Source organism: Chenopodium album, chromosome 14, assembly GCF_948465745.1.
Source record: "Chenopodium album chromosome 14, dcCheAlbu1.1, whole genome shotgun sequence".
NCBI classification, from domain to species: Eukaryota; Viridiplantae; Streptophyta; class Magnoliopsida; order Caryophyllales; family Amaranthaceae; genus Chenopodium; species Chenopodium album.
Window position 1 is genome coordinate 22103000 of NC_137847.1, and position 23631 is coordinate 22126630.

A 23631-nucleotide genomic window follows, 5' to 3' on the forward strand; every position below is an offset into this window, starting at 1 on the left:
TCACCATCACAACATCATCATCACAACATCATCACCACCATCACAACGCCATCAACACCACAAGGCCACTATCCTCACTATCCTCCTTATGTGCAAGCAACTACCCTACCACTCTACCTTCCTATGTACACTTCAACCAACCAAAAGGACATCCTCCCCCACACTATTCTTTTGCTCGTCCCGAGCAAAAGTTATAAGTTAGAAGACCGGGGGGAAATGGAACCCCTCATCACTGGTTATCATCTCCTTGCCCCCATGGGTGAGGGGGGGTTATTAGGATCAAACCCGGGAGTGTCCATGAAAGGGTGGTGGGGTTGGTTGAAGTGCTCATACGGCCACCCTTGGTCACCCCAACCGCCATCAAAAGGTTCGGGGGTGGATGTGGATGCCGGGTCATAAGCCGGATCACATCCACCCGGACGATAGGGGTTGTATGGTGGGGTGCCGATGCGTTGGGAAGGCTCGATGGGACCTTCCCAATAGGCATAGCAAGGGGGGTGGGGTTTTGAGGATCATAGGGTCCCCAATGGTTTACCGGACCCTCTTGAGGAGGGTGGTTAGGGTAGTTCACATAGGGGGCTTGAATGCCCGCTTGCACGAGATTGTCATAGTTTGCCCTTGCATAGTACCCCCATTGTTCAATGGAAGCTTGATTGTCTCGACGAATATCATCGAGGGTACTACGAAGGGCATTTAAATCAAAAGGAGGAATGGAAGAAGGAGAAGATGCCTCACCTCCCCCTTGAAAGGGGGGACGACTTGCTCCGCTTGAAAGGCCGGTGGAGGTTGAGGAACTCCACCCCGATCTCTAGATCGTCTCAGCTCATTGGGGATGGCTTGCTGAGGGATCTTCCATTTGAGAGGAGCGGAGTGGTCCACCTTAGTGAGGGTGGGGTCCGAGAGGACACACCACTCTATCTCTCTATCAACCAAGAGGATGAACCGGCGCTTGCTTGTGGTGTAGTTGATGAACCGGTTGTGTCGGAGGGCACTTATGGAAAGATAGTAGGGAGGGGACTCGTCATTGATCTCCTCTCGGGATTGGTGCACGGGTGGGAGCATTTCAATTTCCTCTTTGTACTTCCATTCTTTAAAGAAAGGGCAATGATTGTGATCATGCCACCCATGAAAATTTCATCCCCGAGGCGGTTGTCCCTAGTATCCAAGAGCCTTTGGATGAATGTTGAAGAGCATTGAAACTTGAGCCGTTGAGGATTGTCGGCCAAGAATAGGCAAGCCACCTCATCCTTCACCATTGACCCGAGGTTGGCTTTGAAAAACACAGCATATTGGAGGAGCCATATGAAATACCTCAAGGCTAGGTGAATGATGTTGTTAACCTTTGAGGTGTTTGTTTGGAACCTATCCTTGTTTGTGATGCTCCTCCACCACTCTTGCTCGTTGTATGTGATGCGGTGGGTAGAGGTCATTTCGGACGGGTGGTCAAGTGTGGTGGCGTGCCAAAAGAATATCTCATTAAGCTCGGTTTCCTACAAAGAGTGATCCTCGTTGAACATTCGGAAGTGGATCATAAGCTGAGGGTCTTCATCATCGTCTTCCCGCTCAATGACTTCCTTGCGAAGTGAGGCAAGGAATTCCAAGGTGACACGCTCGTAGGTGTAAGCGTGGAGGTGAATGAATTCACCCCATCCAAAATTGGTAGCCAACCTGACCACCTCATCATAAATGCCAAGCTTCCTCAAAGTTTGAGGGCAAAAGAATCTTGTGGAGCGGATTGGCCGCTTGATGAGAGACTCGAAGATTGGCCAAAACTGCTCATCCGAGGCAACAATGCCATGATCATTGATGCCGGGAGGAGGTGGGAACTGTGGCCCTGATGATTCTCCAACTCTCTTCTTCTTTGATTGTCCCTTGCTTTTGCTTTTGCCCCACATTTTGGTTCTACAAATTCACCAAGGGCATATTATTAGAACAAATTAAAAGGAATGACAAAGGAGACTAGCCAAGGTAAAAGTGTATGCATGTATTAAGAAAACAGAGCATGAATACAATTGATGTAAACAATTCAATGCTTGCATGAATACATTTGAACCAAGGTTAGAATAAGAAATCCTATGTCATTCCTATATGAGTTCTAACAAATTCTAGGTGAAATTCGGCATGATGTCCCCTAATTTCCATGACAACCTTCCATCAAACCATCAAAAACAACCCAATACAATGAATAACAATCTCCAACAACATCCCACTCATAAGTTTCTCAACCATGCAATAGTAACATGAACACCCTAGTGTGAAATCAACATTCTTCAACAAAAACATTGAAATCGAATAAAACCAAGGCAAACATGCATAATCATCATAAGAACATGTTCCACTATTAACAACCAATCAATTGCAACTAGTAAATCCAATTAACCACATAATTCAAACAAGTCATTACTAACAATTTCAATAATACCACAATTCATACTTAGACATGTAAAGCATGTTAAAACTATGAGAAATTGAAGAAATAAACTTGCAAAAGCTAGGAAAACCATACCACAATTGATTGGATGTAAGTAGAAAACCAAAAACACCAAGACACCTAAACCCTTGAAATTGGGGAAAATGAAAATATGGGGTTTTTGTGAGGAATTTTTTTGTAGAGATTGGAGAAATTGAGTAGAGGATGGAAAATGATTGAGAAAAAGTGAAGATTGGAGTGATTTTGATGGAGGTTTGAGGTTGTAAGGGGGTTTGTAATGGAGGTTTAGAGTGAGAAAGAGGAGAAAATGGTTGGTGAGATGCAAAATGGGAGTAGAGAGCCACGAAAATCAGCAGCAAAATAAAAGAAGCAGCAGCGTTTTTTTTTTTTCAAAACTGAAGATAGATACGACCGAACCAAGGGTATGTTCGGTCGGACCACAGTAGAAGTTCGATCGAACATACCATGGGTTCGGTCGAACTCAAGCTAGAAACATGTTTTCTCAAAAACAGGCAGGAAGTTACAGCAAATTTGCAAAAATGGGGGAGTGACCGAACCTGGAAAGCAGTTCGGCCGAACTACAGTAGAAGTTCGGTCGAACCAACCCTAGGTTCGGTCGAACCTGCTCTAAAAACTGATCTGTGCACATTTTGGCAGAAAGTTCCTGAAATTTGACGAAAATAGGGGAGTAACTGAACCTGGAGGGCAGTTCGGCCGAACTACAGTAGAAGTTCGGTCGCACTTTCCTTAGGTTCGGTCGAACCTCCTGCCAAAATGCAATATTCAAGTCTTGGCAGAATGTTGCCAATAATCCTTGAAAATGCTGCAGTGGCCGAACATAAAGTGGTTCGGCCAAACTCCCATAAAGAATCTCACAAGCAAAAATAGTCTTTGAAGGGTGGAATTGACGATGCACATCAATTAGAGTAACTGAAATTGGTTCATCACTTGGGGATCCTTCAAAATAAGGCTTAAGGCGGTGGCCGTTGACTTTGAAAGGGGAGTGGCCATCTTGGAAAATTTCATATGCACCATACGGAAACACCTTCGTAACAATGTATGGCCCACTCCATCTTGATCGGAGCTTGCCCGGGAAGAGCTTCAACCTCGAGTTGAAGAGGAGCACCTTTTTCCCTTTGACAAAATCTTTCTTGATGATTTGAGCGTCGTGCCACGCTTTTGATCTTGCCTTATACATACTTGCATTCTCATAGGCACTCAAACTCAACTCCTCTAGCTCATGCAACTCTAAAAGCCTTTGCTCCCCCGCACTATGGAGATCCAAGTTGATTTGCTTGATCGCCCAATGAGCACGATGCTCCATCTCCACGGGCAAATGATAATTCTTCCCATATACAAGCTTGTTAGGAGTGGTCCCAATTGGCGTCTTGAAGGCGGTCCTATAAGCCCATAGAGAATCAATGAGTTTAGAAGACCAATCCTTCCTCGTTCTGGCAACCGTCTTCTCCAAGATCACTTTGAGCTCTCTATTGGTGACCTCCGCTTGACCACTTGTTTGGGGGTGGTAAGCAAGCCCTCGCTTGTGAGATACCCCATATTTCTCAAGTAGTCGAACGAAGGTGTGGTGCTTGAAATGTGACCCCCCATCACTAATAATTGCTCTTGGAACACCGAATCTTGGGAAGATCACTTTCTTGAAAAGGTTAACCACCACCTTTGAGTCATTTGTTGGAGAAGCTACGGCCTCCGCCCATTTGGACACGTAGTCAACGGCAACCAAAATATATTTGTTCCCATTTGAGGAGATAAAAGGGCCCATGAAGTCTATAGCCCACACATCGAAAACTTCAAGCTCAAGGATGGGGTTTTGTGGCATTTCATCCCTTCTCGAAATATTCCCCACCCGTTGACATCTATCGCAGGTCTTGACAAACATCCAAGAATCTTTGAATAAAGAAGGCCAAAAGAGCATTGATTGAAGAACTTTTGAGGTGGTTTTTTGAGCACTCATATGCCCACCACAAGGAGAAGAGTGGCACATATGGAGAACACTTTGAAACTCGTCGTTGGGGACGCATCTCCTCAACAACCCATCAACCCCTCTCTTCAACAAAATCGGTTCATCCCAAATATATCTCTTTGCCTCGTGCTTGAGCTTTCGACGTTGTTGTGAAGTGAAATCCGGAGGTGTGGCACCACAAGCCAAGTAATTCATAATATCCGCATACCATGGTGCCGACTTCACCTCAAGAACATATAACACATCATACCTTAGAGCATCCTCTATTGGAAAACCATCATCCTTGAACCTTGCACCGCCCAACGTTGAAAGGTGATCCGCCACCACATTCTCGGCTCCCTTCTTGTCTCTCATTTCATAATCAAAGTCTTGGAGAACTAAAACCCATCTCAACAACCTTGGTTTAGCTTCCTTCTTCCCTATCAAATATTTGAGAGCCGAATGGTCGGTGTACACAATTGTCCTAGAACCAATGAGGTAGGTTCTAAACTTCTCAAATGAGTGAATAACCGCTAAGAACTCCTTCTCGGTGGTTGTGTAGTTTCGTTGGGCATCATTGAGAGTTTTGGACAAATAATGTATGACATGAAGCTTCCCATCCTTTCGTTGCCCAAGAACCGAACCAATAGCCTCGTCGCTTGCATCGTACATGAGCTTAAATGGAAGAGACCAATCCGGACCTTGGACAATAGGGGCGGTGCAAAGGGCCTCTTTCAACCTATAAAAAGATTCTTGACAAGCATCATCAAATATAAACTCTTTATCTTGTTGCAATAGGGATGTGAGAGGCTTTGCAATCAAAGAAAAGTCTTTTATAAAACGCCGATAGAACCCGGCATGGCCAAGAAAAGATCTCACTTCCCTCACGTTGGTGGGGGGAGGAAGTTTCTCAATGACCTCTACCTTGGCTCTATCAACCTCAATGCCGGCATGGGAAATTTTGTGCCCAAGAACAATCCCACTTTCTACCATAAAATGGCACTTTTCCCAATTCAACACGAGGTTAGCCCTCTCACATCTTTCCAAGCAACGAGATAAATTAGATAGACAATATTCATACACTAGTAGAAAATAGTAAATGAGAAGCCCCAAATGGCAAGCGGTTTTCAAATTCCGCTTCCAAAATTAGAAATGGCAAGCGGTTTGGGGTGAACCGCTTGCCAAATTGCAAATGGCAAGCGGTTTGGGTTGAACCGCTTGCCAAACTGCAAATGGCAAGCGGTTTGAACCGTAAACCGCTTCCCATTGTTTAATAAAAAAAAAACCCTACCCAGCCATTTAATTCACGCCTCTTTTCGCCATTCTCACTCTGCCCATTCTCTCTCCTCTCTTTCTCAGTTTTCAATCTAGCTCCTCACTGGATCTTTTTCGTTCTCACTCCTCCCTCCATTTCTCACTCCCTTCATTTCACTCTCCTCTCTCGTTTTCTTTCTCACTCCCTCCATTACTCACTCTCCTCGACCAAAACCCGCAAAGATTTCGGGCAAATTCGAACCAAAAACCATATAATTTCGAGCAAATTTTGACTAAAATTTTGAGCAACTTTCGAGTAAAATTTCGTGCAAATTTCGAGCAATTTCGTGCAAATCTTGTGGGTTTTCAAGTTTTTTTGGTCAAATTCGACCATGAAAACTCTAGATCTAGAGTTTTCATGGTCGAATTTGACCATTGAAACCATTATTTCAAGCCAAAATCGGGACTTTGGTTGATTTCAAGGTATTTTCCCTTTTTCTTTCTTTTATTTTGTTTTTTGAGATTTTTTTTAAATTTTTATTGGGGTTTATTTTCTGAGTTTGAAGAGTTTTTTAAATTGTTTTGGTTCATTTTGATCGAGTCTGGGAATTTTTGGGGTTGCAGTGATAAAAGGAAGAAGAAGAAGGGTAAAAGAGGAAGATTAAGGTGCGCGGCTAGTGGTGTGCGTGGGTGTGGGTGTGGGCTGCTAGGTGCAGTGGAGGTGCGAAAGCCAGCGATTGGCGGTGGGAACAGGGGATTGCTGAAATTGGTGGGCAGAGATGGCGGTGATTGAGGTGAGAGCTGCGTCAATTTGCGTCTGGGCAAGTTGGTGTTGGTGTTGGGTTGAGTTGGGCAATACGAGGGGAGCAGGGGATTGCTTACATGATTATTAATTTTTTGTAATTTTTTTTTTGATGAAATTGTAATATTACAACAATTAATAAATTTAAATATTAATGTTTTTACTTATATTTTGTTTGTGTTTCAATTTAAGTGAAAAAAAGCCAAAAAAAAAAAAAAATTTATTTTTTTTAACCATAATGGGCAGCGGTTTTGGCGCCAAACCGCTGCCCATTCTCTACAAATGGCAAGCGGTTCAGAACCGCTTGCCATTTAAAAGGCAATTGGCAAGCCCCCCAAGAGCATGCGGTTCAAAACCGCTTGCCATTAGGGGGTTTGAACCGCTTGCCATTTAGTTTTTTCTACTAGTGATAGGTGGCTCCTCCCACGGAGCAGTCATCCATAAAGACCTCTATCTCATCCTCAATCATATCACTGAAAATAGACATCATACAACGTTGGAATGTTGCGGGAGCATTACAAAGCTCGAAAGGCATCCTACGATACGCATAAGTACCGTAGGGACATGTGAAAGTCGTCTTCTCTTGATCCTTGGGGTCAATCGGAATTTGGAAAAACCCCGAATAACCATCAAGGAAACAATAGAAGGAATGCTTTGTAAGCCTCTCCAACATTTGATTAATGAACGGTAATGGAAAATGATCTTTGCATGTACTTGTGTTAAGTTAGCGATAGTCAATGCACATGCGCCAACCGGTTACAAGCCTAGTGGGAACTAGTTGATCATGATCATTTTTCACTACCGTCATTCCCCCTTTCTTAGGCACAACTTGCACGGGAGATACCCAATCACTATGAGCAATTGGGTATATAATTCCCGCATTAAGAAGCTTAGCCACTTCCTTCCGCACGACCTCTTGCATGGAAGGGTTAAGCTTCCTTTGCCTTTGCCTAACGGGTTTGGCATCTCCCTCTAGATCAATTTTGTGCATGCATAAAGAAGGACTTATACATTTGATGTCATCAATGGTATAACCTAAAGCTTTCTTGTGTTTTTTCAAAACATTGATCAAGAGGGAGGTTTGCTCCTCCGTTAGGTTGGAATTAACAATTACGGGGAAAGACTCATTAGAACCAAGAAATACATACCTCAATCCCAAAGGTAGAGGTTTCAAGTCTACCTTTGGTGCTCCCTTACCATTGGTGCTCTCCTCTCTTTCCTCAACTTGAAAGAGATCATGGGTGTGAAAAGCCTCTTCCTCCATGCTCTCATCCATGCACTCGCTCTTGCTCTCCTCTAGCAAATCCTCATAGAATTGAATGTCGTCCTTGTGAGCACCTAGCTTAGAATCATTCAACAATACGCTTTCTAGGGGATCGTTAGAAGCATGCAAATGGGAACGAGAAAATTCACTAAGCATGGTATCTAAAACATCTATTCTAAAGCATTCACCACTTGAGGAAGGTTGTTGCATGACATTATTCAAATCAAACTCAATTGAATCATTGTCAATTTTCAAAGATATTTTACCCTCCTTCACATCAATGATGGCCCTAGAAGTATCTAGAAACGGCCTACCCAAGATAATAGGAATCCTCTCATCCTCATCCATCTCTAGCACATAAAAATCCACGGGGAATGTGAACTTTCCTACCCTAAGGGGAATGTCCTCAACTTTACCCATGGGAAACTTAATGGACCGATCCGCTAGTTGGAGAGTAATGTTAGTGGGGGAAAGGGTTCCTACACTAAGATTTTGGTAGACGGAGTAGGGCATGAGGCTCACACTTGCTCCTAAATCACACAAAGCTTTGTCAAACTCAATGCCATTAATAGAACAAGGGATGGAAAAGCTACCCGGATCCTTTAACTTGGCGGGAAGTTTGTTGGAAAGGATTGCACTACAATTGGCAGTCAAGCTCACCGTTTCACACTCCCTTCTCCCACTCAATAGATCTTTCAAAAACTTAGAGTAATGGGGCATTTGTTTCATGGCATCAACAAAAGGAAGGGAAACATGCAAGTTCTTAATCACATCCAAAAACTTCCCAAATTGAGCGTCAAGCTTAGCTCTCACGAATCTTTGGGGAAAAGGTAATCTCTCCTCTCTAGGTTGGAGATTTAGGGGCAAGGGGGTGGTTTCTTTCTCCTTTTGCACCTCAACATCCTTCTCCTTCTCAACATTAGAAGGCTGTTTGGTTCTCTCATCCCCTCTCTCTAACTCTACTTCATTTTGGGGTTCTCCCTCAACTAAGGGGTCACTCCCTACTACCTTCCCACTCTTTGTTGTCACGACATACAAAGGTTTTGGGTTGACTCCTTGACTAGGGATAGTAGAAGAGGAAGAAGAAGAGGAATTAGAAGCAAGTTGAGCAATTTGGGTATCAAGCATTTTCATATGAGCATTGGCTCGCTTTTTATCCTCCTCATTTCTCTTCTTTTCCTCCTCATGCATTTTCATAATGGCATCTAGCTAGCCATCACGGGATCATTTGGAGGGGCCTCAATTTGAAGAGGTTGTTGAGGTGGAGGAAGTTGGGATTGATGGAAACCCGGAGGCCTATTGGTTTGGGCATAGTTAGAAACATTTTGGCCCCTATTGCCTCCGGTGCCTTGGTTGGGAACATTGCTTTGTCGATTGTTTCCCATGTTACCTTGATCACCAAAATTTTGATTTTGATGGTCATGGTATCGGGAGTTGGGTTGTTGGTTTTGATAACCATACCCTCTTTGGTTAGAGTAGCCTCTTCCATTGAAATTGGAAGGGCCTCCCCCACCATGGTATTGGTTACCATAACCACCACCACTTTGGTTCCAACCATGGTTTCCACCTTGATTCCAATTCCCCATTTGATTGGAGTTTGGCCTCAAGTTCCCTACATTTTCGATTCTAGGAGCAAAATTCATAGCATTGACATCTTCCACATTATCATCATGTTCATAGGGAGGGGGTTGAACTTCACAAGCATACACACAATGGGAGGTATCATGATCATAGGTTTCACAATTTGAGCAAAACATGCATCCTTGAGGCATTTTATTATAAGAAGAGGGGGAAGGAGTAGTCATACCATTGCCTCCCTTGGTTGAAGGGGAGGTATTACCATGAGGGTTGGACCTTTCTTTCATCATTTCATCCATTTGCTTGACCATCTTGGAGATTTGGGAAGAAAGGTTGTTGATTGCGTTGGCTTGCTCCAATGCATAGACACCCTTGCTAGAAGTAGCCTCCCTTTCTCCTTCATACCAATCATCATAATGCTTTGCGGCCTCCTCTATGATGCATTCCACTTCATCCTCTCCTTTGTTCATGATTGGACCGTCGGCTACGGCATCTAGGCTTGTTCTCCCTTGAGGTGAGAGACCTCCATAGAAAGTGTGGATGAGTTGATACTTGGGTATCCCATGATGTGGGCATTGACGTTGAAGCTCTTTGTACCGGTCCCATGCCGCACTTAGAGTCTCACCACTCTTTTGGCGAAAACCTTGAATTAAGGACCGAGCCTCGGCGGTCTTCCTATGGTTATAAAATCTCCTCAAGAAAGCCGTAGTTACTTGGTCCCAAGTTGTGAGAGAATTAGGGGGCACCTCCTTCTCTAGCCATTCTAGACCTCTCCCAATTAAAGAAAATGGAAACATCTTGAGGCGAATATACTCTTGTGTCACTCCATTGGCTTTGATAGTGTCACCATACTTCTCAAATTCTTTCAAATGCTCATGAGGGCTCTCAAATTTTCCACCCGAGAATTGTTTCCTCTCTATTAAAGCTATCAAATTGGGCTTGATTTCAAAATTGTTGGCTTGAGTGGTAGGGGTTAGGATCCCACTTTGGGCTCTAAAGGCTTCGGGAGCCCCAAGACGACTCAAAGGTGTATTCTCTCCCATTTTAGAACCTTCTTCACTTTCGGACTTAAAGATTGAAAAGGGGTTGATTCCGGGACTTGATGGTGAATTAGGACTATCTAAGTCTTCACTTGAAGGTGAAGATGGTGGAGTATCTTCCAATTCTCTTACTCCTTCTTTCGTTGGGGTGTGAGAATTTCTACTCCTCGCTCTGGCTTCTCTCCGAAGTAAGGACAAAGATCTCTCTAGCTCTGGATCGATGGGAATCAAAGACCTTGAGCGGGTTCGTCCTCTGTTCATACAACAAAGCTAAGGAGAACGTAAGCACTAACAAGTAACAAGTAGTAGCAAATACTAACAAACAAGGAATGAGATAGTCTCAAATAAAGTAATGAAAAAGCAATGGAAGCCGTCTCCCCGGCAACGGCGCCAATTTGACAAGGGAACAAACGCGTCGTCAATTGTCTATCCTTAGATCAAATACAATTTATATTACCTAAACAAACCTAATACGAGTATAAGGCAAGCATAGGGGTCGAACCACAAGGAGACATGCATAAACACCACATTCACTACTTAAGACTTAAGCTACCTCGAGACAAGAAGTGTGAATAACTAAGAGATTAAACTACAGATTAAGAATGATTAAGGATCAATATAACTAAACACCAAGGGAAGTGGGTAGATGTAGATGCCATTTGATCATGCAATAACACGGAAGCAAAGCAATGGTAAACTAAGCATGCAAGAATATAGAAATAAATCTCAATCTAACCGCCTTCCGGGGTTAATTGATTTCTCCTAACATAGCCTCTATGTTTTCACACTAGAACCATATATTAGAAGGTGCAATCAATGAACTATCGATAACAATGAACCTTAACTAAGTCAACTTCCGTTTCTTGTTAGCAAATATTCACCTTTAATCAACCAACAATGTGCACTTGCAAGAAGATTAAAGAATATCAAACATACAAAGACTTTAATCACCATTAACTTAACCCCAACATCATAAGCATGAATCAATTAACAACTACACCATCCCCACACCCTTGGCTAGGTGACTACTCACAAATCATATTGAAGATAATATCAATCATCAAATCAATAAGCATCAACATGATCAATAAGCAAAGAAGGAAAATCAAAATAAGCAAACAAAACTAAATACAAAAGTAAAGAAAGAGAGTAAGAGATTGCTCATTAATTGAAGATGAAGATTTACAAAGATTCAATCAAGCTCCTTCTTCAATATCCAAGTTCATCAATGGAAATCCACACTTTCTCTCTCTACTAATGGAGTTTCTCTCTCTAGATTAGGGCTAAAATGTACATACTATCCTCCTAAGCTAATCTTCCTCTATTACATTAAAAACGTTCTAAATAAACGCCTTCAACAAAACCGTACAAGCAGCTGGAATAAAAAGGTTGGTCCGACCGAACAGGGGGAAGGTTCGGCCGGACCACAGGGTAGGTTCGGACGAACCCTGGGTAGGTTCGGTCGAACTTGGGAGGTTCGGTCACTCCTGCAAAACTGCCATTTTCTAGCTTGAAACTGCCAAGATGGTTCGGCCGCACCTCAAAGCAGGTTCGGCCGCACCTAGGTTCGGCCACACCATTGTGGGGTTCGGCCGAACCTAGGTGCTTTTCCTTCCTTCAGCTCCTCTTGATCTTCACGCTCCCTCTCTATGGCACGCCGTGCATTCCAAGGTTCGTTCAACAAGGCCAAGAACCTACAGGGCAACAAAGAAACTCTAGTAAAACCGACAAAAAGGGGAAAAAGAAAGGAAACATGAGAAAAGAAAGGAAAAGGCAAAACTAAGGTAAAAACGCTTAAAGAGGCTTAAACAAGTGCAAACGAGGGGAGAATCCTTTAGAGAAAAGGGGTGGAAAAGCGGCATAAATGCCACTCATCAATAGCCGTGAGGCTGAGTCTGCTAATGATGTGGTAATTGGCGTTTTCTTTATAAGTTCTTTGCCTATAAAAGTCTTGTTTGATTCAGGGGCGTCACATTCTTTTATTTCTAAGAATATAGTTGGGAGTCTCGAGTTAGAGAGTCCTGAGTTAGTTTCTCTAAATGTGTCTATTTCGTCTGGGGAAGTGAGGAGTTGTTCGAGATTGTTTTTGTGTGTGCCTATTTCCATCTCTAGGGTAGAATTTCTGGCAAATTTGATCGAGTTCGATTTGAATGATTTCGATGTGATTCTGGGTATGGATTGGTTGGGAAAGTATGAAGCAAATATTGATTGTGCGACCGAAAAGGTTACTTTGACTAGCCCAAGTAAGACCAAAGTGGTATATAAAAAGGAAGGGAAAAGTTCAGGGTTAAGAATCGTGTCTGCAATGCAACTACAAAAGCTGGTTAAGAAAGGTTGTCCTTTGTTTTTGTGTAGTGTTCAAGAGATTGAAAGTGAGGAAAAGAAGGGTGATGAGAGTATTCCTGTTGTAGAAGAGTTTCCAAATGTGTTTCCAAATGAGATTCCTGGTATGCCACCAGTAAGGGATGTTGAGTTCACTATCGACCTAGTGCATGGTACTGGACCTATTTCTAAGGCTCCATATAGGATGGCTCCAGCTGATATGAGGGAGTTTGAAGACTCAGTTGGATGATTTGTTGGAGAAAGGTTACATTAGGCCTAGTTCATCACCTTAGGGAGCCCTTGTATTGTTTGTGAAGAAGAAGGATGGAAGTATGAGGTTGTATATTGATTATCAGGAATTGAACAAGGTGATAGTGAAGAATAAGTATCCATTGCCGAGGATCGATGATTTGTTTAACCAGTTGAAAGGAGCAGGAGTATTTTCAAAGATAGATTTGAGATCAGGGCATCACCAGTTGAGAATTACGGAGCAAGATATTGCAAAGAGTGCTTTCAGGACCCGTTATGGTCACTATGAGTTTACAGTTATGCCATTTGGTTTGACCAATGCATCTGTAGTGTTCATGGATTTGATGCATAGGATTTTCAGGCCATACTTGGACAAGTTTGTAGTGGTGTTTATTGATGATATTTTGATTTATTCAAAGGATGAAGAAGAGCATAAGGAGCACTTGAGGCAAGTGTTATCATGTTTAAGGGAGCATCAGTTGTATGCCAATTTGTCTAAGTGTGTGTTTTGGTTGGTGAAAGTAGCATTTTTGGGCCATGTGATTTCCAAGACGGAGTTGCAGTGGACCCAAGTATGATTCGAGCTGTGAGTGATTGGCCAACCCCAAAGAATGTGTCGGATGTAAGGAGTTTTCTGGGTTTGGCAGGCTATTACAGAAGGTTTGCGAAAGAAGGATTTCAAAGCCCATGACCAGTTTAATGAAAAAGGAGCATAAGTTCTTATGGACTCCAGAGTGTGAGGAGGCATTTAAAATCCTGAAAGAAAGGTTAACCACAACACCTGTGTTGGCTCTGCCGGATGGAAGTGATTTGTATGAGGTGTACAGTGATGCATCGAGGTTTGGACTGGGATGTGTTTTGATGCAAAGTCGAAGAGTGATTGCGTATGCTTCAAGGCAATTGAAGGCCCATGAGGGGAATTATCCAACCCATGATCTGGAGTTAGCTGCAATAGTGTTTGCCTTGAAGATTTGGAGGCATTACTTGTATGGGGTGACTTGTAGGATTTTCACGGATTATAAGAGTTTGAAGTACATTTTCACTCAAAAGCATTTGAATGGGAGGCAAAGACGATGGTTGGAGTATATGAGTGATTATACATTGGAAATTCAGTGAAAGGCTAATGTGGTGGAAGATGCTTTGAGCAGGAAGCCAGAACATACGGTGAATGTGATGGTAATACCAGATCAGTTGTGTGTGGAATTTCAGAAGTTGAACCTAGAAGTGATGAAGCATGGTGAAGTGACTAGGATGTTGAATGCCTTGGTGGTTTAACCATCCATTTATGATGAGATAAGGGAAAGTCAATTGGAAGATGAGAAGTTAAAGGCAATTAAGAAGAAGAATGATGAAGGACAAGTGTTGGATTTCACCATTTGGTGATGAAGGCAGTATCCGTTTTAAAGGAAGATGGTGTGTACCGCAGAATCGTGGAGATCTGAAACAGAGATTGATGGAAGAAGCCCATAATTCTCCTTATTCAATGCATCTTGGAGGGGATAAGTTGTATAAGGACATAAAGAAGACTTTTTGGTGGCCCAATATGAAGAGAGAAGTGGCTGAATTTGTGGCTAAGTGTTTGACATGTCAGAAGGTGAAGATTGAGCATCACAGGCCTCAAGGAAAGGTCCAATCCTTGGAGGTGCCCAAGTGGAAATGGGATTCGATTTCTATGGATTTTTTGGGAGCTTTGCCAAAGACCAAGGCAGGGAATGACACTATTTGGGTAATAGTGGACAGGTTGACGAAGTCAGCAGCGTTCATACCCATGAGAAGTACTTGGACTATGGATCAGTTGGGAAGAGCTTATGTGAAGTTTGTGGTGAAGCACCATGGGGTACCCACGGATATCATTTCGGATAGAGATTCAAGATTTTTGTCTAACTTTTGGAAAATTTTGCAAAAGGCAATGGGAACGAAGTTGTTAATGAGCACAGCATTTCACCCGGCAACAGATGGTCAAACGGAAAGAACAATTCAAACATTGGAGGACATGCTGAGAGCTTGTGTGATGGAGTATTAAGGGTCTTGGGAAGACCACTTGGATTTGATAGAGTTCTCTTACAACAACAGTTACCATGCAAACATTGTAATGACACCGTTTGAAGCATTGTATGGTCGAAAGTGTAGAAGCCCAGTTTGTTGGGATGATATAAGTGAGACTATGGTTCTTGGGCCAGAAATGATTGAAGATATGGTGAAACATGTCAAGTTGATCCAAGAAAAGATTAAAGCAGCCCAAGACCAACAGAAGAGTTATGCTGATTTGAAAAGGATGGAGGAAGAATATGAAGTAGGAGAGAAGGTTTTGTTGAAGATGTCACCCATGAAAGGAGTGATGAGGTTCGGAAAGAAGGGGAAACTAAGCCCAAAGTACATAGGGCCTTATGAGATCCTCCAAAAAGTGGGAAAAGTGGCTTATAAGTTGGATTTTCCTAACGAGCTAGAAAGGGTTCACAATGTGTTCCATGTAAGCCAAATTCGAAAGTATATTTCGGATGTGACACATGTGTTGCAACCAGAAACCATTGAGATGGATGAGAATTTGACTTACGAGGAAAGACCAGTAAAGATTCTTGATTCTAAAGTCAGGAGCACCAGGAACAAGGATGTGAGTATTGTGAAAGTGTTATGGTCAAAAAAGAAAACTGAGGAGGCTACATGAGAAGCTAAGGCTGATATGAGGAAACGTTACCCAGAGTTGTTTGCCTAAGGTTAGTGGTCAAGTTACGGGGGCGTAACTCCTTTTAAGGGGCGTAGAGGGTGTGGACACCCAAATGTGTCTCCCCAAAACAAAACCAGTGATGAATACCTTTCACGTCATTTGATTATCGAACAAAGTGAAAGTGTGAAAAGTCTAGTGATGAGGATGTTTTTATTAAAATATCTCTTCTTTCTGTTTTAGAAAATATTTCTTTTCTTACTCTATTTATGAAAACGTGAATTCCAGTTTAGTTTGGTCCATGATATGGGTCCAATAATAGTGTAGTTGGATGGGACTTGAAAAGACCTTTCCAACGATATATTATAATCCCAATTCCGATGAATAATGAGGTAGTTATGGCCAAAATACTAAACTGGGCTCAAACCGGATTTTACCTACGGCCCAATGATCATGTGGAGGGTCCAAAGGTTTAATCCTATTCCTAAACTAGTTAGGATTAATTAGAAGCTTCCATAAGATTCTAAAAGATCTTAATTATCCTTTTTGAAAAGATAAAATCAAAGAGTTTGAAATTGAATAAAAACTTTCCTTTTTTAAAACTTTCCTTTTTTAAGTCCTAATTCTATTCGAATTTAAAGATGTTCAAAGACAGTCAGATATTATTTTCGTGCCTCATAATTTTTATCCAAATCTTATATGGTTGGATAGATCTTGAAATTATCTTTCCAATTATATATTATAATATTAATTCCGAGCTATAACGAAAAAGATATGAAAGGAATACGAAACTCTATCCAAAACTGACACCGTTCCACTATTTCGGCCATGTCTTTTTATCTACAAAATATTTTAATCTGATTCCAATTTTATTGGAAAGTAGACTTCAAGAGCTTTCCAAAGACATATTATATGACTTATTTGGACTTCTTGATCAAAAGATATGATAAAAAAAACATTCGCAAAAACTGTTGACCGACGAGTTTTATTTCGATTCGAATTCGGATTCCTTTCTTATTCTTCGACTCTCTTTTTTCCTATAAATAGAGGTCATATCTCCCTTTTTTTCAATCATCTACAATCTACAATCAACAATCATCATCTCTCTCTTTCTCTCTCTAAAAGCTAGAAGCTTTCTCTCTCTCTATTCTTTTTCTAAACCTTCCCTCTCACAAAATTCCTCATTCATTAGATATAGACACACCTAGCCAAGTTCGAAGTTGCCTTCGCCCTAGACGTGAAAGGTTATAATTTCTGAGGGTTTGGTCCCTAATCTCTATTTCAATTATTTAATTTGATTGTTTGATTGTTTGATTTTATTTTCCTTGAAGTTACTAACGCGTGTATTTTGTTATTAGAAAGAGATACGACGCATCAAAGTATGTAGTCTTATTGCTCTATTCTTGTGGAAAGCATGTTTAAATTTGTTTAATTCCTAGTATCATGCTTAGGATGTTATTATTGCTTTCTAGTATCATGTTTAGGGTGCCTTTTACTCTTTTCTAATAGCATGTTAGTATCATGTTAGGTTTAAAGCTTTGATTTTTATTGTTTAGTGACATGCTAGGGTTTGTTATTAATCTTGTTAGTATCATGCCTAGGATCTTGCTAATAATATTATGCTTTAACATGATTATTATTGTTATAATTATTGTTTTTATAATTATGATTTATGATTATCATGTTGCTTGATGCTTATTTATTGTTATTGCTTGATTACGCCTTTTATGCATGTTTAAAGGGAATTTGTACTTGTAATCACGCTTAATAAAATAATTAATAATCTTGTTTAGGGATAATATGGTTATAATTCAAGTGATCGCCAATAATAGTTTTATTTGTGCATTAAATTCAACCAACATAGATAAACAGGTTTAGGGTTAACCTATTGATTGCATGTTAGTCAGAAAGCGCACATGAATACGAGAAGAATGAAGTAGAGGCCTATTTAGGGCATGTTCAATCTCTTTTAGGTTGGATTTGTACCTTCATCCCCGAACCCTATTTGGTTCAAGACCTTTTGGAGTTGACGGTCTCATGGATCGTTAAGGGGTGTAATCTTCACCTTGTGAACGGTTTACAAGTTCCTAAAACTTGTTGGCGACTCTTTTGCTCTAGCTTCCTTTCCTTTGGACGCCACCATGCTTAAGTGTATAATCACAGTGGGGTTCAAGCTTGGGGTTAATGCTTGAAATATTCCCTATAGAGGGCGATAGAGTTTCGCGTGTCTACTTTTCGAGTCATTTTTGAGTGATTTCGAGTCTTACTTGAGTTTGGTTGGAGTCTTGGAGTCAAGTTAGGATGTGCATGAACCAATAAATTCAAAATGATTTTCGTTTCTTTTGGCTAAGTTTCAGGTCAAAACTTATTTTATATGGGGGGTAGACTATAATACCCCGTATTTTCATACGTATTTTCTAATTAATTAATTAGGAATTATTTTATAAAAAGGGTATTTTAGTAAATTTATTAATTGGAGCCAAAATGATTTTTGAATTTTGGCGCCAAAAGTATTTTGAAATCTAATTATTATTTTGGATAAGATTTATTATCCATTTATCTTATTTTAAAAACCGGATTATTTATATATTTCGGATATTTTAATTAAAGCAAAATTATATTTTATTAATTATATTAAATGGCCGAAAATTCCCATTTATTTAGCTCGGAAATTCGGATTTTCTATGTATAAAAAATCTGATTTTCTTAGTTATATATTGGTGAATAATTGGTATTCAATTAATAATTATTTAATTAATTATTCTATATTATTTACACAGTTATTTTTATTCTTTAAACCGGGCAAAAATCTTCCTAAATACTACTAACGGAATCCGAAAATATGAGCTATGGAAAGCTCAAGATTTTCGGCCCTCTTGCATTATTTTGGGGGAAATTATTTTGGTAAATTGTATTTTTAATTATCTCCCAAAAATCTATTATTTTCCTTAATTCTATTTTTCCATCTTCTTAATATTTGATCATCATATTTTCTTACCTTTATCCCTCTTGATTCTTCCCCAAGTAATCTTTCTTGCCATATTATTTTTCATGACAAACATACCTTCCATATTTAATTATACACAAATCACCTTAATATCAAAACTTTTCATATTTCTTTCATTCTCTTATCCAAGTAATTCCATAAACCCTACTTGCCATAATTCTTCCCACATTCTCTTACCCTAATTCTTGCATGAGCTAGCTTATAAATACCCCTCCATACCTCTCACATTCTTCACACCAATTCTCTTCTTTTCTTCTCCTCTTTTTATACAAATCATCCCGTTTCTCTTTGAAGCCAATTTTCGGGTACTTCTGATCAGTTTTTGGGGTATTGACGTGTTACAAAAGATTGTTCCTCTCGAAAAATCCTTGAGGTTAGGCTCAAGAATCACCCAATTCGAAGTTATATCGAAGGAGTTACAGCCTCTGCAATATTTGCCTATTCTTTCCAACGCAAATCCAATTCTTCTCTTTTCCTTGGTTTCTTATCTTTTCTTCTTCTCTTCTCTTATTCAATTATTATTATTATTATTATTATTATTATTATTATTATGGGGGAGTTATAAAAATTATTATGAGTAGTTTTAATTATATAAAATCAGATTTTTAATGATGTTAATGAAAATTAATTTAAAAGGTTCATGTACATATAGTTGGGGGTTTTTAATTTAATTATTGTGATTATTTGTTAACCTTATATTGATTAAGGTTATATTTATTTGTAGGGTGTGTTCGATCAAAATTCTTGAGGTTCCTTCTGTGTGTTTTTGCTAAGCAAGGATCAAGGTACGTTAGGTGGCTAGATACCTTGAAAGTGATTGGTTTGAATAAGCATGTTTGAATGATTTTATGATGATTGAATTAAATTGAATTGAATTATGATTTATGAAATAAAAGCATGTTTAAATAAATTGGTTTTGATAAATAAATTAGAGTATTGATTTTATATCATGTTTTAAATAATTAAAATTATTATTCATGTTTAAAAGGTTTGATTTCGAAAGCATGTGGATTTAAATAAAAAGGGAGTTTGAATTATTATTATTAAAAGTTGGAATTATTGGATTTAAAGAGGATTTATTGAATTATTATTATTAATGCTTTACAAGCATGTTGGTAATCCCACTATACAGATTTGGTTTATCGATAAGGCCGGCCTTGGACTTTGTATGACCGGGTCTTTCCTCAAGGATAGCCTTGTAATATAAAGACACTAACATGGGGGGTGTGCACACTTGGGTGAGGAATTGGATTTTAAAGAGGAATTGGTGTATTGAATTGACTATTGATATTGATTATTGAAATTGATTTTGGAATTTTGAGTTGGAATTATTGGTTAAATTATTAGAAAGGATGGAATTGATTTCAAAAGCATGTTTGCTAATAAATTGAGTTTAATTATCTTGCACTTATCGTATTTAGCATATTTTGCTAATCCGTATTTCTTATTTTGTTTTGGTTCGCCCTGTTTACCTTAATGGTAAGCAATGTTGACAAATTTCAGGTGGAGTCAATAATTGAGTATGTGGAGTCCCGGGAATGGTTTCACCTAGATTAGGAAATGTTGGTTTTTATGTTTATTTTTGTGTATTCATGACAATGGTTACTATTTATAGTCTATTATTAATAAAAGAAGAGTATCGAAGTTTTCCGCTGCAAAGTATTGGTTTTGTTTAGTAAGTTTGAGTTGCCTTGCGTAAACATGCGGCGGTAATACGCCTAAGTCTATCTCTACGATATAATTATATGTATTATACTAGTATTTCCGTAGAGGGAGATTTGGGGGTGTTACAAAGTGGTATCAGTTTTAACGATCCTAAAAAGATTAAAATTGGAGTAATAATAAAAATGGTGGGTAGACTTAAGAAGGGCATATAGGATAGATAGAGTTTCGCATTTGTGTGAGATTCAAAAGCTTTATTTTCATATAAAAGTATTTTCCTATTTGTGGAAAGATGAATGAGAAAAGGATGCTCGAGTTCTCTACGAAGGCCTATAATGGGTACGACTCTCTGTCTAGGAAAGGCTTTCCTCAACGTCGAAAGTAACTTTCCTGGGAGACGCAGTCTCGACCGTCCTATAATCATGATTCAAGTACATATTTATTATTTTCGAAAATAAAAAGAATTGAAATTATTTGAAACGTGAGTATGTGATTATGTGTGTGACGTAGGGAAAAGTTGGTCGTTTTCTACCCTTTCCTAGAGCCAAACAAAATTTATAAACACTCGACCAACCTAATACGAGTATATGGCAAGTTAAGGGTCGAACCCAAAGGAATGAGTAGGTGCAAGCTATAGCCTAGGTCAAGCTACTTCGAAGATTGTAGAAAAATATGGTTGGTAACTAAGGTATTGAGAAAGCTAGATAAATTGAGAAATTCAATAAACTAAACACTAGGAATATAGGTTCCACATGCAAGCTCAATGATTATGCTAATTGATGGATCACTCAATCAATTCAAACATTACAAAGGACAAACAATAGTTGCAACCAAAGGAGTCCAAAAGCTATCTCCTATAATCCAAGCTAGGGTTCACTATGAATGGCTAACTAGGAAAATCACAATCAAATTCAATCAATTAAAGCAATTTTCAAATCAAGGGTTCATGTCATTGAAATTTGCAATGCAATCTAGATTAATCTTATAGGTTGATCACTCCTAGTCTAATTAATCACATGCACAACTATGTCAACCAATTTAATTGCAACAATTCAATCAATCAAGGATCATCAACTAGCAAAAATTATCAATCAAGCATGCTTCCCCTTCTCCCTAGCAACTAATCTACTCACTAATCATGGTGAAATTAAGAAACAAAACAAATTCAATCACAATCATATTCATTTCAAGTTTAATCAAGAAGAAATTCAATCACTCAACAAATTCTAAAGCAAAGAATGAAATTAAAATCAAAAATTCAAGAATTAAAGGAAATTTCAATAAAAGTAAATTCAAAGGGAAGAAATCTCACAAACTTTCATTGATTAGAAGAAGAAATCCAAGATCAAGATGAAATCAAAGATCAAATTCAAGTACAATCAAGTAATCTTAAGCTTCTCTCTCGACTATTTCTGGAAAATAAGCATCAAGTACAAAATAAGTCGTTCCCCCCCCCCCCGAAAAAGGAAAAGTCTAAAGCTATAAATAGAAAATCGAGCGCAGGGGAACAGGGTGCATGGTGCGTGCGCACCACCAGGCCGCGGGCGCGCACAGCTGGGCCTGTGCGCACGCACCACCTATGCCGCGCGCGCACCCCTGCTTGGTGCTCATGGCCTTGCCTCGTTCACTTGCTCGATCGATCTCCGCGCTCCCGAGCATCCCTATCATTGGTGCACTCGAGGCGATGCTCTTGAGAAGGGCAGCTCCTTTATCTTCCAAGCATTTGAACACTTCGATCCAAAGCATTGCTTCCAAGGTTCTCGTGCTTGCGGAGCTAGCTTGAATTGCATGTTTGGATTCCCGAACTTAGCTCCATCAACCTTCTTGAATGCGCTCGAGCTTCCTCCTTGATAATTAAACCTCGGGAAACTCAACACACCTACAAAACAAGTCAAAGAAACGGAGAAGCGAGAAAAGATAACCGAGAAATGAATAAAATAGAAAGAAAACCATCAAAAGCACACATTTCTCTAAACTTACACACAGATACGCAAAACTAGCATTATTATGCAAAACAACGACATAAAAGACTAAAAACAAGCATAAAACTACAAAGAAAACCTAGCCTAAGAGTGCCATAAATGACACTCATCAAATTCCCCCAAGCTAAACCTTTGCTCGTCCTCGAGCAAAACAAAATCAAGCTTAAAGGATAATGATGACATTATTTAGGCAAGCAAGAAATGAGAAAGACTAGAGAATAAAAGAATATACACTAACTCGCTTTCGTAGGAATCACGGTCAATTTTAACAACAATTGACAAGCCATTTAAACCTCTAGATCGCTCTAGAGGACGAGTAATGCTCTCGTAAGCGTTTCCTAAGAGATTAACCCATAACTCTTAAGTAAAAGGGAGGCAAAGCAATAAAAGGGAAAAGAGAAAGTTAAAACTTAAAAGGAAAAGAGGTGCTTATACAATTGAATTTTGCACATGGCCAAAACACGAGAGGATATCAAACTTTCTAAAACAACAAAGGTAAGCACGTTCCAAGATATCGAGGGTTGATTGAAACATAGGACATGCTAAGTATAGAGAACTACCAAAACGCAATTCACTTTCATCTAAAAACAATTTTAGCACATTTTCCCAACTGGCTTCAAATCTTCTTTTAGCAAGCATCTCTATAGTTCCTCGAAGGAATCGGAAAAACAATAGATTTGAGGTTTTCTCGACATCTTGACTTTACATCCCCTCTCCTTAGGCTTTAACTCATAATACCCTCCCTCGGTATGTGACTCAACCACTAGGTCGAAAGGGCTTTTCCAAAGGTTGTAACGTAAGGGCAAAAGGTTGAGGGTAGGCTTAATATTTAGAATTTGGTGGTACACTTAAATTGTGAAGCAAAGATTGGCCAAATCTCAACACCAAAACCAAGTGGTCACCAAATAAAAACAAACTAACACCCCCAAGCTTATTCAACCACAATCATATATACAAAAAGCGTAAAACGCTTCCCCCCAAGCTTGAACAAAGCATTGTCCTCAATGCGTAAGATAGGAAGAAGCATTTACATCAAAATGTTTTTTAACTTTTTCATTTTTCACTTTTTTTATCAATTTTTGCCAAAACTTTTTGAATTTGCTTTGATTTTTCTCATTTTTTCAATTTTCATTTTTCACTTTATTCATTGTCCTCGCCTCTTTTAACTACGGACGACTTTTTCATTTATTCACTTGCCATTATTCACAAGATATACAAAACAAAAGCTTGCTTACAAATAAGAACCAATATCCAAACTCATATACCACAGTCTCCAAGAACATAATCATTTGCTTCTCAAAAACCAAAAATGGAACAAAAAGAAGGAAAAGACTCAAAGTTCTAAAGATATGGCTTAAAAAGAAGGGAAAAAGCTCAAATGGTTAGCAAGTAGGTACATGTAAACCCAAGAACTAAAA

The 23631-nt window shown here is 39.6% G+C and overlaps 1 non-coding gene across 1 annotated transcript; it reads left to right on the top strand.

Annotated features, from left to right (window-relative positions):
* Positions 1 to 9847: 9847 nt before the first annotated feature.
* Positions 9848 to 9953, top strand: LOC145580462 (small nucleolar RNA R71). Its single transcript, XR_014099498.1, has one exon. It is a non-coding gene; the product is annotated as a small nucleolar RNA R71 (small nucleolar RNA).
* The last annotated feature ends 13678 nt before the right edge of the window (positions 9954 to 23631 follow it).